Below are 15,234 nucleotides of genomic sequence, written 5' to 3'. Positions count from 1 at the left end.
CTAGCGCCCCTGCTGCATAGACCAGAAAATGAAAGGCGTGAGAGTAAATGTAAATTTGCTGTCCTCTTGTTCCTAAAAACCTATTGTAGTTTAGATATAGGATAGTTGTTACTCATGTGTTAATTTCTGGGATATCTACTATGGAAAAAAATCTTCGAGGTTTGGGAAACAAGATGTAATTTTAAAAATTCACATTCCTTATCTTTAAGAACAGAGCCTCTAGGTGGAGCAAAGAGTTAAGCACCAGGCTACTAAACAGAAGGTTGGCAGCTGAAACCCACCCAGCAGCACCACAGAAGAAAGACTGGCAATCCGCTTCCATAAAGATTACAATCAAGAAAACCCTGTGGAGCTGTTCTGCTCTAACGCAGACGGTCGCCATGAGCCAGAATCAACTCAACAGCAGCCGATAGCAACAACACGAGATGGTAACACGCTGAGTGAGCAGATGACTTGAGATCCAACCATCTCCCTTTTGCAAATATTACCTTAAAATGCATGGTCACAGAAATAGCTCCAACTGAGCTATGGCCCGTATGTGAAACAGCAACATGGACTGCTGTTGACCACACTTAAGTTCTGAGCTATAGCAAGCTCGTGACTCAATCCATAGTCCTCCATTTGGTGGGGACAGACTTTCTGAATGGAGACAGAGCTTTTCCCTGTGGCCTGGGAGGCTCTCTGTGAACCTCATTTGCAACTCAAAAGAGCCACTTTTCCTCCAGGACAACACAGTAGCAAGGACTCAGGCAGCTCAGTCCTCTTCACCCTCATCCCAAACAAGGAAGGACCTGGCCCACAAGAACACATGGGATTCCAGAGTGGAGGGCAGCTAGAGACCCTGCAAAATGAGCCTTCACCTCTGAAGATGTGCTGTCAGGCTGCTTCTTTTAACCACGGGGTCTCTGTGGGCAGACACCGGTGACCCAGAAGAGTCTGGGTGAGGAGGAAAACTGATAAAATATTCCTGGAGGAGAATTTTGATCAAACAAGTCATAAAAGGCACCAGGGTAGCCAGGAGGATCTTTCCTATAAACCCCAAAACCCACAGCTGTCAAGTTGATTCCGACTCACAGCGACCCTATAGGAAAGAGTAAACACTTTGTTGTTGGTGTTAGTTACTAATGAATTATCTCAGACATGTGGCGGCCCCATGTGTGCAGAGCAGATTGGCCCACCGGGTTTTCAAGGCTGTGGTCTTTGGAAACCAATTCACCAGGTTTTTCTTCCAAGATGCCACTGAGTAAGTTCGAACTGCCAAACTTTTGGCTGGTAGTCGAGGGCTTAACATTTGTGACACCCAGGGACTTCAGAAACATTACTAATGAGGGATTGTTTCATAGTGGGAATAAAATATGCATAAAGAAACAAATCTCCCAAAAGTCAGGGACAGGGCATATACACAGATAAACTGCTTTACAAACAGAGCTACAAATGTTCCCGTTCTGAGCTTTTCAGCTGTACATCTGTGATTGACTTGTTTCTGTCGGGAGGGGCATAGCTACTAAGCTCCTCAGCCCAAGTACCTGTGGGGATGATGACATCACTGAGTGTCTTCACCGAGGCTCCGCTTCCTAACACTGAGCCAGAAGACACAGATTCTCTCCGCAGTGCAATGCACCCCAGGCTCCTCTTCCCTGCGGCCCTCTGTGTCCTGTGGGCAGGTGAGTCCTGGTCCCAGGTGCGTCTCCTTCCTTGGGCCTCCCGTGGACTCCATACAAGCCCTTCTCCTGGGACCACAGCATCGGGCTCAGCTGCTCTCTGTCCCCACAGGGCACACAGATGCTGGCGTTACCCAGACCCCGAGGCACGAAATCACAAGGACGGGGGGAAGGTGACCCTGAAATGCTTCCAAGACTTGAACCATGACTACATGCTCTGGTACCGACAAGACCCGGGACTGGGGCTGCGGCTGATCTACTCCTCTGCCAGTGCTGGTGTCACTGACAAAGGCGATATCCCTGACGGGTACAATGTCTCCAGACCAAAAACGGAGCACTTCCTTCTCACACTGGGATCAGCTGCCCCCTCACAGACAGCTGTGTACTTCTGCGCCAGCAGTCTCTCCACAGTGCTGCAAGGCCACCCCAGCCCCTCACAAAAAGGCAGTTAGAGGGTCTGAGGTGCCTTGTGCTCACAAGCCCTGGCCCCGGGAAGGCCACCTCCAGAAGCTCTTGACAGCACAGTGGTCTCCAGAGACTCAACAAGGGCATTTTCAACTGTCTGTTTTTGTGCGTTAAATTAGTTCCTAGTGCATTAAAATATTCCTTAGTAAGAGCTTCTGATGATGACTAAGGTGCACCTGACCCAAGCCATGGTCTTTTACACCGCCTCACGCATGCAAACGTGGATAAAGAAAAAGGAAGACAGAAGAAGAATTGATGATTCGAATCGTGGTGCTGGTGAAAAATACTGAATATACTCTGGGCTGCCAGAAGATGGAACAAATCTGTCTTAGAGGAAATACAATCACAATGCACCTTAGAAATGAGGATGATAAGACTTCAACTCACTTACTTTGGACATGTCATCAGGAAAGACCAATTGCTGGAAAAGGACATCATGTTTGGCAAAGTAGTGCCAGCAAAAATGAGACAAACTGTTAATGTGATGGACTGACATGATAGCCACAAAAAGGGACTCAAACATATCAACGATCATGAAGATGGTGCAGGACTGGGCAACATTTCATTCCGTTATACCTAAGGTCGCCATGAGTCAGAGCCAACTCCGTTGCAACTAACAGTAAGAACAAAGAACTAATTGATTCCCCTGATCCAGTCACCACCTCTGATAATACACTTTGTCTCCACGTCATCTACTCTTAACTCCTGCCTGGATTCTCCAAGGCAACACTAGACATCACTTGGAAGCATTGGTTACAATTACTGGGAAGCAGTTTACTGGGAATCCCCTGAAGGCATTGTCACTGTCCCTCAGCCCTGCCTGGCCTCACTTCCCTCCTTATGCAATCTAGACTGCAAGCTATCATTTATGTGAGCTCACCCATTATGTGAACTCAACTCCTATGCCCATGAAGACACACCCTTCTCGATCCTTGATGAGCACAACCATTCATCATCTACTTGGCAGAATTTTTATTGAGTTTCTTTGGAAATAAGTTATGTTATTATTTAGAATTAGTTCCCTGGTGACATTTTCCAAGGTTACACTTTATTTCTTTGAGCACAGTTGTTTTCGAGTCTGCCTGATAATTCTAACACCTAGAATCATTGTGGGGTTCTTTGTATTGATTTTCTTTTCCTGCTGCTTCTCAGACATGGTATTTGAATTTTCCTTTATGAGCCTGATTGTCTGTGACTTGGTGCAAGACACTCTATCTGCAGAAGTGATTTTTGGACTAGGATGGAGGCATCTTTCTTCAGAGAGGATTTTCTATTGGTTCTGCCAAGTGTCTGGAGAGGGTGGGTGGTATAAACAATCTGGGGCTACCTCAGTCTGAATTCAAGGTTTGAGACGTCATGGATCACCTAGAGAACAGGTCCACCTCTGGCTCATGAGGATTCCCAGGTTCAATTCCTGGCCAATGTACCTCATATGCAGCTACCACCAGTCAGTCAGTGGAGGTTTTCGTATTGCCATGATGCTGAACGGGTTTCAGCAGAGCTTCCAGACTAAGGCGAACTGGGAAGAAAGGCCGGGCAATCTACTTCTGAAAATCAGCCAATAAAAACCCTGTGGGTCGCAATGGTCTGATCAACAACCCATCATGGGGATGGAGCAGGACTGGGTAGCACTTCATTCTATCTTGCATGGGGTCATCATGGGTTACATCCTGTCTAAATGGCAGCTAACAACTATGTAGCCCTTAGGAGACCCAGCATATGTTGAGGGCCCTTTGTTAGCACCCACATTTGGTGCATTCTGACTCTTACATCCCTGCCTCTGAGTCAGCTTCCTGAGTGCCAAGTAGGCTTGCCAAATGCTCCAGGGCAAAGAGGCTGCTGAGTTCACCTCCCTAGGCTCTTTCCTTCCCCAGATTCCAGCCTAGGAATTCCTCGGTACATTGTCAGGCTTTGCTTAGCTGAAGTTTTGTTGCTATTATTTTACCCAGCTCTTTACTTACCAACAGAAGGGTTGATTTGAGTGACCTTGTTTGTAATGATTGGCTTTGAGGTCAAAAGAATTTGGTTTGGAATTTTAATTCCTTTGGATTTTAATTTAAGAGTCAATGATATTTGATCTAAATGGCACAGAGGTACTTACTTGAACTTTAATTTCACTGAAAGAATTTTTTTAAAACTTAAAAGAGCTTTATAATCTAATTGGGACATCTATCTATTCGCTTTTGGCGTGTTTTTACTGGTGCAGTGTCATGCTGTCATGTACTTTTCTTACATAACCACTGATCATCCATCAGACCATGTGAGAAGGTAGGCAGTGGAATAGAGAAAGAATGTTTAGCCTTGGTTAGAGAGAGTAGAAGGGGGTCAGGGTTAACTTAACCACCGCACATCTGTGGCACATCTGTGCTATGTTTTATGAGTGCACCCGAGGAGCCCACCCATCCCCTGTTACCCTGAGTCAATTCTGACTCATGCTGACCCCATAGGACAGAGTAGTGTAACCGTTTGTTTCCAAGGCTGTAATGTTTACAGAAACAGACAACTAATTTCTTGCTCCTGCATTGTGGCTGGTGGGTTTGAACCTCCAACTTTTTGGTTAGCAGCTGAGCACTTAACCTCTGTGCCACCAGGGCTCCTTACTCTAGATGTAGTGGGTGGAATTGGGGGCAGTAGCTGACATGTGACTCCTCATTCCCACTTCATGGCAGTTCCCTGGGACAATGCTTAATTCTACACTCCCCATTTGGGAGAGGACTCCCCTAAAGTAATGCTCCAGTCCCAACTGTTCTATTCCTTGATGCACCTTCTCTGTAAGAGGGAAACAGATTACCTGGTTGATGAGTTTACTCTCTTCATCTTCTCTCCTTCTTCCTGGGTACCTAGAGAGGAGGTAGGTTCTCTGGCTTCCTCCACTCCGCGGTGAGATTGGCAGGAGCGTCTTATCCACACAGGGGTGGCTGCAATTTGGAGAGGAGAGGGGCTGGGCTGCACTCTGATTGAGCATAGCGTTAGCTAGCCCTTTTGGCTTCCTATATGAGCCCTGTCTATCAACATCACAGCTGACACTATCACCTCCACCTGTCTGACTGCACTGTAACTCTCAAGGGGCTCCATCTTAGTTCACAATAATAACCACTCAAGCCCATTGCTGTCGAGTCAATTCTGACTCATAGCAATCCTGTAGGACAGAGCAGAACTGCCCTAAAGGTCTTCCAAGGAGCGGGTGGTGGATTTGAACTGCTGATCTTTTGGGTAGCCACAGTAGGTGCTCTTTGTTGACCCTCAAAAACCAACATCTTGATGCCCTTATCACTCTACTCACCAAAAGTCCAGAAGACCAAACATAACTAAACCCACTGCCGTCGAGTTGATGCCAACTCATAGTGACCCTATAGCAGTTCAAACCACTGACTTTTCAGTTAGCAGCTGAGTGCTTAATCACTGCACCACCAGGGGTTCTCATAAAGACCATCAAAACCCATTGTGGTTGAGTCCGACTGACACTGATCTTATAGGGTTTCCAAGGCTATAAATCTTTACAGAAACAGACTGCTAAGTCTTTCTCACATGGAGTGGCTGGTGGGCTTGAATCAACAACCTTTTGTTTAGCAGCCAAGTGCTTTAAACACTGCACCACCACAGATCGTTAAAAGGCTACCACACCCCTCATATCCTAGACAGAGAATTCATTTGTGGTATTTCTGCCACTGGCCATGAGGAGACACTGTGGCCCTGTTGCTATCCAGGGCTCATGGGGAGGGCTCAGAGAGCTCCCTGAAGTAAGGGGTTAGGGGAAACCCTGGGTCTCATCCTGCCTTTATTCAGGCCTTGGCTTGCAGATATCTCCAATGATGACTGAGAAGGAAGGTTTGGAGACCAGTCCTTTCTCCTCTATCACTGTAGAGGTGGGCTGGGGTGTCCATGAACGGGGCACTGCTCTGAGCTTACTTACAGTGAGATGCGGAAGCTGGGGAGCTGGGCTGGGGGAGGCAGAGAAACAATGGTGCCTGAGGAACTCAGAAAGTCTGACCCTACCCGCTCTGCTTTGAGTGTAGGAGCAGAGCAGGGGGATGTGGAGTTTCCAGCCTGGGCCATATCAGACAGACCCTGGGCACAGGGAGATGAAAATCATAGAAACCTCCAGCACAGCCTCAAGGTGGACCAGAGCAATGGAATCTTCTCCCTCATCATCACATGGTTTCCTCAGGAAGATGCTCACTCTAATTCTGCTTTGCCACAGACTCTGGACTCCTGTGTGACCTAGAAGTAGGTGCAGCCTGGGCACAGACAAGAAATGCGTACCTGGGCCTCCCTGGCACACATTTCAAGCTCTTCCCATGTGACGGAGCATCAGTATTCCCTGCATTATTGTATCTGACTTCTGCCTCTTTCACCAATGGTCCTGTGAATAGCATTCCCTTCTACATCGGTTTCCTGTTGCCTTTGTAACAAATTACCAAAGACATGACAGCTTAAAATAACCCAGATTGATTTTTCTACAGTTCTAGAGGTCAGAGGTCCAAAATGGGTCTGACTGGGCTATAATCAAGTAATCAATGTGTTGGCAGGGCTGTGATATTTCTGGAGGCTCTAGGAGAGAATCCATTTCCTTGCCTTTTCCAGCTTCTAGAGGCTGCCTGCATTCATTCTTTGGTGGTCCCTGCTCCATCTTCAACATGAGCAACGGCCAACTGAGTCTTTCTCCCACTGCCTCACTCTAGCTCTGGTTTCTTTCACATTTAAGGTCCCTTGTGATCACATCCCTACAAATAGCGACCCTACAGGTGACGTAGAACTTCCCCATAGGTTTTCCAAGGAGCAGCTGGTGGATTCAACCAGCTGACCTTCTGACCTTTTTGGTCTGCAGCTATCACTCTTAACCACTGCACCACCAGGGCTATAGGGTCACTATGAGTCCAAATCTACATCATGGCAATGAGTTTGGTTTTGGTTTTGCTGATCCCACTGGGCCCACCAGGAAAATTCAGGAATAGATTCGAAGAAGTCATGACTTGGACCAGAAAGCAAATATACACTTAAAGGGGAAAAGTCACTCAACTTCAGTGAATATTGCTAACACTACTCATGTTCAAGAAGTAACAGGACAAATTAAAAAAAAAAAAAACATTTTAAACATTAAAAAATTCAGCTAAATCTTTCTTAAGGAATTAGGTAATGACAGAGCAAAGTGATTATACTTGTATAATTGTAAAACTACAAAGCTGTAATTGAAATTCTATGTAAAGCATGGGACCATCAAGATTTGGGAAAACCAAGTGTGTTGATGAAAAATTGGTGACTTATATTGCTCTCTCCTATAGGGTTGCTATGAGTCGGAATCGACTCGATGGCACTGGGTTTGGTTTGGTTTTTTTATACCCTTACAAGGAATTTTTCTAATGGAAATAGTATATATTCAAATTTGGGGCACCTCCAGGCATTGGCAATTTATAATTGGCGAGTTGCTATGATACCATTTAATCTAGCTATTTGTCTTAGTTTCTTAATGCTAACCTAAACCTAACCTAACCCCTTGCTGCCGAATCAATTCTGACTTGTAGCAACCCTATAGACAGAGTAGAACACCTCCATAGAGTTTCCAAGGAGCCCCTGGTGGATTTGAACTGCCAGCCTGTTGGTTAGCAGCCATATCTCTTAACCACTACACTGCCAGGGTTTCCAAAACCTAACCAAATGCCATCGAGTCTATTTCAAATCATAGCAACCCTACAGGACAGAGTAGAACTGCCCCATGTTTTCCAAGGAGCACCTGGTGAATCTGAAAAGCAGACCTTTTTGGTTAGCAGCTATAGCTCTTAACCACTATGCCACTGCTGTCACAGAATTACCACAAGTAGGTGGCTTTAATGAACAGAAATTTATTTTGTCATAGTTAAGGAGTCTCTAGAGGTCCAAATTGAAGTCACTAGCTCTCAGGGAAGGCTATGTCTGTCAGCTCTGGGGGAAAATCCTTGCCTAAACTTCTCTAGCTGGCCAACCTAGGAGTTCCAGGGCTTGTGGACCATTCTTTCCCAGTCATCTTCAGAGAGTATTATTCTTCCGCCTGTGTCTGTCTTCTTCTCTGTCTAATCTGCTCTTTTTTTAATCTCAAAAGCAGTTGGTTTAAAATATACCCTACACTGATCTGGCTTCATTAGGATAACAAAGAAAGCCCTATTCCCATATGAGATTACATCTACAGGTATAGGGGTTTGGATTTACAACACATATTTGGGGGGACACAATTCAACCCCTAACACTGTTGAACCTCTGCGGTGTCACAATGGGCAAGACAGCAGCACAGACTGGGGGGACAGGAGAATAGAAAGCTAGTTCTCAGGTGTCAGCTAGTGTGGCCTCAGGGGTAATTTAATTGATCTACTCTTGTAAACCATTTCATGGTCTCTGGGACCTGACCTGATTGCCCAGTGGTGGTCCCAGGAGCAGATCCAAAGGAGCAGCAGTTGGTATTGAGGAAGACGCTTCAGAAATGCCCCCAATAGGCTGCTCATCTCTTGCTGTTCCCAGGCATAATGGTTGGGTCTGAGGTGTTAAGAAAACCCAAATCCTGAGACTCTTAGAGGAAAACATTTGTTCTCAACTCCCTCTTGGGGAGGAGGGAGGTTGTCCAGAACAATGTCTGGCCCACCTCCTTCCCCTCACTCTCCCACAAGTAGAAGAAGGGGATCATTTGATTAGTGACTTTGAAAGGACCTGGCATGCTCAGTTCCAGCCTCCTGCTTCCATTTTTGTACTTGTCTCCCTGTGGGACTGATGTTTTCTCTTCTCCTGCCTCTGATTATAGGGAAGTTAGTGAGAGGACCCTTTACTCAGTGGGGATGCCTGGATCCTTGGGAGGGCTGGTCGGGGATGGATAGATCCAAGTCAGGAGTGTGCCTGTCTGATGCCCTGTTTAGCTCCAGCTTGAGCCCCAGCTTTACCGGCACTAAAGCTGACATTCTGACTTCAGTACCCCTCTCTCAGGTGTTCAGTCTTAGAAAGAGGGTCATTATTTTTGAATGTCTAAAACACCAACTGGAACTCTCCCTTGCGCCTAAAACAATGTAACACAGCATGGTTCAAGTTCACTTTGGAGCTTGACCAAAGTTGGCTCATTTCTGGTAGCTCTGCCCCACTGGCCACTAGGAGGCGCTGCGGGCTGGGCAATGGCTCCATGGGGGCTCTGAGAGAACTGCCTGGTATTGGAGCCTCAGGAAAAGCTCAGGCTTGGTCTCTGAATCCTGAGGTCCATTTGCAGACACCAGCCCAGTGTTGGAGAGGGGAGGGGAGGCCTTAAGGCTTCTCTCATTGTTGTGCAAAAGGCTTCAGACCAGTGGTGAGCACGGAATTACAGGGAAGCTTTGGATTGGTGTCATGCAAAGGATTTGCAGATATGCACAACACTAGCATCTCCACCATTAGGAAAGTCTCACTGTTAGAACTCCGAAGCTACAGGTCCTAGGCTCCCCTGTCTTCTCACATGCTCCCAGATGTGGGGAGTTGGAGCAATGTCACTCTGTGCCAACAGCAAAGGCAGGAACTGTATGTCTGTCTTCTCTGCTAAAAGATGTCTTGTTATTTATGCACAGCCCGTTTTCCAGATTTGTTGCCTCACCACCAGAAGTAGTTGATCCGTGAGTACTGGCTGCTTGACTAGTGAGAGAACACCAGGTGTTACTCCCTGAAGAGCCTTGTTAGAAGTTAGAGGAAGATGAACCTTAGCTGGTAAGCACGTTCATGTGGATCCCTGGGGAGTGTTCCAATCCTCTCCAACACCACAGAGCTCACACCAGAGCCTGAAAGATTCCTGCCATGTTGAGTCTCACCATGGAGAAGCTAGGTGGGACCCCCTACAGGGTGGAAATAATAAACTTACAGGAGGTGCTGCTCTGTGGGCTGAAGACACCAGGCTCAGCCTTCACCAGAGATAAGTTCTTCACAGTTCTCTCTCTTCTCAGGGCACCAATAGGCCCCTTAGTCACGAACACTGTGGCCAAGTTGAAATGCTCCAAGAGGGATTCTGGCACAAAGCCCCAACTAAGAGACGGGTTATTTTGATTTTGTGTGTCCAACAGATAGGAAAGAGAGTGAGAAGAATAATGAAGGTCTTGAGATTAAAACCTTAATTTACTTATATCTAGATTTTGAGGCCCTGAAGGCCCAGCCCAGTGGGAATTTCCAGTAGGCTTCTGCTCTGTGACGCCTCAGAAAATGCAGATGCTCCATGTCATGTGTGGTCCCTGAAGCACTGGGGCTCTGACAGGCAACACCTGATGGATGAGACTGCGTGGCATCTTTAAGTGAGCCACCTGCACCTGGGTGTAGCTATAATTCATTTCTGTCACTCCTGCAGGCACCCCCACAAAGGGGGATGTTCTTCCTGGGGATGAGGTCTCATCGTGGCATCAGAGACTGCAACATCACTGCCCTCTGCCCTCCACCACGTGGAGACAGGAAGGCCTAGGCTCCTCACCAACCTCCTTCATGCCCACAATTAGGGAAAGCCTCCTCCTGCCTGTCCCTGCCATGGCCACCAGGCTCCTCTGCAGGGTTGACAGTGTCTCCTGAGGGCAGGTGTGATCCCAGAAATAAGGAATCTGCCTTTTCGACATTCCCAGTAATGATGACAATTATTTGCCTTACGATGTTCTCTAATTCTGTCTTCTTCTGCAGAGCACAAGCTGGAGTGACTCAGACACCCAGGTACATGGTAGCAGAGATGGGACATGGGGTCACCCCAAGATGTGAGCCCATTTCTGGACACCATGCCCTTTTCTGGTACAGACAGACCTTGGCGTGGGGACTGGAGCTTCTGATTTATTTCCACAGCCAGGCTGTTATAGAGCAGGCAGAGATGCTCAAGGACCAGTTCTCTGGTGAGATGCCTGATGGATCATCCTCTACCCTGAGGATCCAACACGTGGAGCTGGCGGACTTGGCTTTGTACCTCTGTGGCAATAGCTCAGCCACAGCTCTGCAGAGTCATTCCCTCCTTGGGCAGAAACCCTTGTACTTCCTTTTGCCCCCTCATAGCATACACAGGTGACACCTGCTATGGAGAAAGGAAAAGGCAGGCTAAGGTAAAGCAGCCCTGGAGTGCCTGAGTAGGAAGCTTTGGAACTGTAGCTAAGTTGTTCAGAGTTGGCCCGATGAGAAGATGATCTTTGAACAAAGACTTGTAGGAGATGAAGGAGAGATACATGCAACCACCTTGGGGAAGAACAGTGCAGGCCAAGGGCCTAAGGAATATTCAAGGGACAACAAGGAGTCTAGGATGACAAGAAACCAAGGAAGAGAGCGGTGGGGGATTATGTCAGCAAAGTGATGGGCCACGGATGAAACATGTAAGACATCCAAGGCCTTAAAAGCTTTGCTTTCTTATTCTAAATAAAATTGGGAGTGAGTAGATTTTTTTTTAGAGGGCCTGGAGCCAATGAGCAGCATGCTCTGACATGATCTAGAAGCTCACTTTGCCAGCTAGTTAGGAAGTGAGGTGAAAGCAGAGAGACGAGGTAGGTATCTACTGTAGTAATCCAGGCCAAAGGTGGTGGTGGTCTGGTCCATAGTATTAGCAATGGAGGTGATGAAAGTGAATGGATTCTGAGTATATGTTGATGATATAGCCTGTTGCATTTCCCAGTGGATTGTTGATAGCGAGAAACAGACGATCAGGAGTCAAGGACATTCTAAGAGTTTTAACCCAATCAATCAACAAGCTGCAACTGGAGCACAGTTGAGGATAATTTTTCACTTTCTGAGCAGGCTGAGTATTAGAGTAATGGGGACAAAAACTTGATTGGAGTGAGTTTAAGAGCAACTAGGAACATAGACTTTTGACATAATAAATGTTGATAATAAGAAATGACAAGAATAGCAAGCATAGCCACTTTGAAGTTGAAATTTCCATCTTTTGGGATGTGACATGTGAGAGAAAGACGGGCTGGGTGGGGTTGGGTAGGATCCATGCATCAGACCCAAGACTATGTGAGTGCTAACTTCTCTCTCAACACATATGCAGTTAATACCTATTTAAACACACAAGCAGGAAAATTTTTATTGATTTTGGTTCTTCTCCGTCACTCATCAAGCTCAACTGCCCCGGAGAACCCTTGCTCTCTTCTGCTCCTACTTCCCTAGAGGAAGCCACCGAGGCTGTGGATGTTGGCAAGCACAGTGATGTCACTATAGGGCCACACCTCACAAGGCCAAGGGGACACAGATGTCCTTCCTCCTTCTGCTCAGAATTAGCTGCTCCCTCATCTAGAGATGTTCCAGCTGTTACCTTGGCCATGCCCTTGGCTCCAGGCTCCTCCTTCTTTGTCTCTTGGGAGCCAGTGAGTCCTCAGGAATTTGAGCCCCTCCACCCTGCCCTTTCCCAGTCATCACTCCTGCACACTTTGTCTTAGACTCTGTGTTTTTGTCTCCTCCACAGGGCATGTGGTGGCTGGGTCGCCCAGGTTCCCAGGCATAGGGTCACTCTGAAATGTGATTCAAATCATAGACATGATGCTCATGTCTGGTACCAGCATGCTGAGGGGCAAGGAATAGACTTTCTGGTTTACTTTCTGAGGGCAGATGCACAGGACAACCTGGGTGCCAAGCACCCGTTCTCAGTGGAGAGGAACACAGCCCACTCTACAGATCCAGCCTAGGAGCTGGGAACTGGAGTGTATTTCTGTGCCACCAGATATCCTTCCTGGGCAAAACTATCCCCTTCTCCCCTTTCCTTTCAGCTCAGAGCAGCCTGAACTGGAGATTTTCCCTGTGTCTCCTCCTCAAGGGAGTGGAGAGGAGAACCAGGATTGACTCTTGAAGTATGAGAGTATCGCAAGAAAATTTGGATGGGATGTTTGTGACTTGGGAGCTTTCCAAAGTACCTTACAAGAGCTCAAACTGTGTACTTCTATTTTCTAAGTGTGTGTTATTCGGAGCCCTGGCAGTGCAATGGTTAAGAGCTGTGGCTGCTAACCAAAAAGTCAGCAGTTCCAATCCACCAGCTTCTCCATGGAAACCATATGGGGCAGTTCTACTATGTCTCGTGACCCTGCTGGTATCTGAATACTGGTGGCATACCTTCCAGCATCACAGCAACACACAAGCCCCCACAGTATGACAAACTGACAGACACATGGAGAGGACAGGTTTCAGCTGAGCTTCCAGACTAAGACAGACCCGGCAGTGTATTTCTGAAAAGCATTAGCCACTGAAAATCTTATGAATAGCAGCAGAACATTGTCTGATACACTGCTGGAAGATGAGCCTCCCAGATTGGAAGGTGCTCAAAGATGACTGGGAAAGAGCTGCCTCCTCAAAGTAGAGCCAACCTTAATGACATGGATGGAGTAAACCTTTCGGGACCTTCATTTGCTGATGTGGCACGACTCAAAATGAGAAGAAAGAGCTGCAAACATCCATTAGTAATCGGAACCTGGAATGTATGAAGCATGAATCTAGGAAAATTGGAAATCATCAGAAATGAAATGGAACACATAAACATTGATATCCTAGGCATTAGTGAGCTGAAATGGGCTGGTATTGGCCATTTTGAATCGGACAATCATATAGTCTACTATGCTGGGAATGACAACTTGAAGAGGAATGGTGTTGCATTCATCATCAAAAAGAACCTTTCAAGATCTATCCTGAAGTACAACACTGTCGCTGATAGGATAATATCCATAGGAAGACTAGTTAATACGACTATTATTCAAATTTACGCACCAACCACTAGGGCCAAAGATGAAGAAATACAATATTTTTATCAGCTGCTGCAGTCTAAAATTGATTGAACATGCAATCAAGACGCATTGATAATTACTGGTGATTGGAATCTGAAAGTTGGAAACAAAGAAGAAGGATCAGTAGTTGGAAAATATGGCCGTGGTGATAGAAACAATGCTGGAGGTCGAATGATAGCATTTTGCAAGACTAATGACTTCTTCATTGCAAATACCTTCTTTCACCAACATAAACAGCGACTATACACATGGACCTCGCCAGAGGGAACACACAGGAATCAAATTCACTACGTCTGTGGAAAGAGATGATAGCACGGTGAGGAACTGGAAGATTTTCTAAGCCCCACAGTAGCTCATTCTAGTGCACAGGTTTCCTTTGACCAGTATAGGAAGGGAGCTTCTAGAGACTTCCCCACTGGCCACAAGGAGGCATCAAGGTGCCACTGATAGCTGAAAGTGGTTGAGAATTTCTAGACACTCTCTAAAAAGTGGACAAAGACAGAGAAATCTCTGGGCTAGAATGCTGTATTAGGGTTGAGATACTTTACAGATGGAGTTCCTGGGTAGCGCAAAAAGTTGAAGCACTCGGCTGCTAACTGAAAGGTTGGAGGTTCGAGTCCACCCAGAGTAATCTTGGAAGAAAGGCCTGGTGATCTGCTTCCAAACATTCAGTCACTGAAAACACTATGGAGGACAGTGTACTCTACACATATGGGGTCGCCACAAGTCAACATCACAGCACTTGTTTAGTTTGTACGTATCAGCCATCCATCTGTGATGTGGATGTAAGATGCAAAAGCACTCTCTCAGCAGGTTTGCAAAACTGTGCATGTATAGAGGGACCTCTGAGCCACCCTACACCAAAAAAAAAAAGAACTGCTGCCATCGAATTGACTCCAACTCATACTGACCTCATTTAATAGGGTAAAACTGTCCCATAGCATTTCCTATATTGTAAATCTTTATGGAAGCAAACTACCACATCTTTTTCCTACAGAATGGCTGGTGGGCTCAAACCACTGACCTTTTTTTTAGCAGCCAAATGCTTAACCACTGCACCACTAGGAATCCTTAAGCCATGAGCCAACCTATAGGATGTGAGAAAACAGGGGTTGGGTGGAGAGGTCTGGAAGGACATGGTGCAGGGACAAATAAGGGAAACCCTGTGTTAAAGAAGCAGTAAATGGTGTAGGGGACGAACTATTGCTCTGTGCCTGACCAGCCATGCCCAGACTTCCTGCCACAAAAGAAAAAGCTGGCTATAATATCACAGAGACAGGTGAGCTTCACCCTGTGACGTCAACAGCAGCTCTGTCACCACAGGCAAATCTATCTACCAGGGACCAGGGACTCTGAACTCTCTCTCCCGACCCAGAGATCAGAGCCTGGAACAGACAGACACCCCACTC

General features: G+C 46.6%; 1 long non-coding RNA gene across 1 annotated transcript in view; it reads right to left on the bottom strand.

Moving 5' to 3' along the window:
• LOC111747724 (uncharacterized) overlaps positions 1 to 15,234 on the bottom strand; it is a 100,242-nt gene that overhangs the window by 8,829 nt on the left and 76,179 nt on the right. The window contains exon 2 of the long non-coding RNA XR_010322570.1: positions 4,918 to 5,044. This is a non-coding gene — a long non-coding RNA (uncharacterized LOC111747724). The remainder of the gene's footprint in view (positions 1 to 4,917; positions 5,045 to 15,234) is intronic.

This window comes from Loxodonta africana, chromosome 8 (genome assembly GCF_030014295.1).
Source record: "Loxodonta africana isolate mLoxAfr1 chromosome 8, mLoxAfr1.hap2, whole genome shotgun sequence".
NCBI lineage: Eukaryota > Metazoa > Chordata > Mammalia > Proboscidea > Elephantidae > Loxodonta > Loxodonta africana.
The sequence above is the reverse complement of the archived record's forward strand: the minus strand, read 5'-3'. Positions and strand labels throughout refer to the sequence as shown.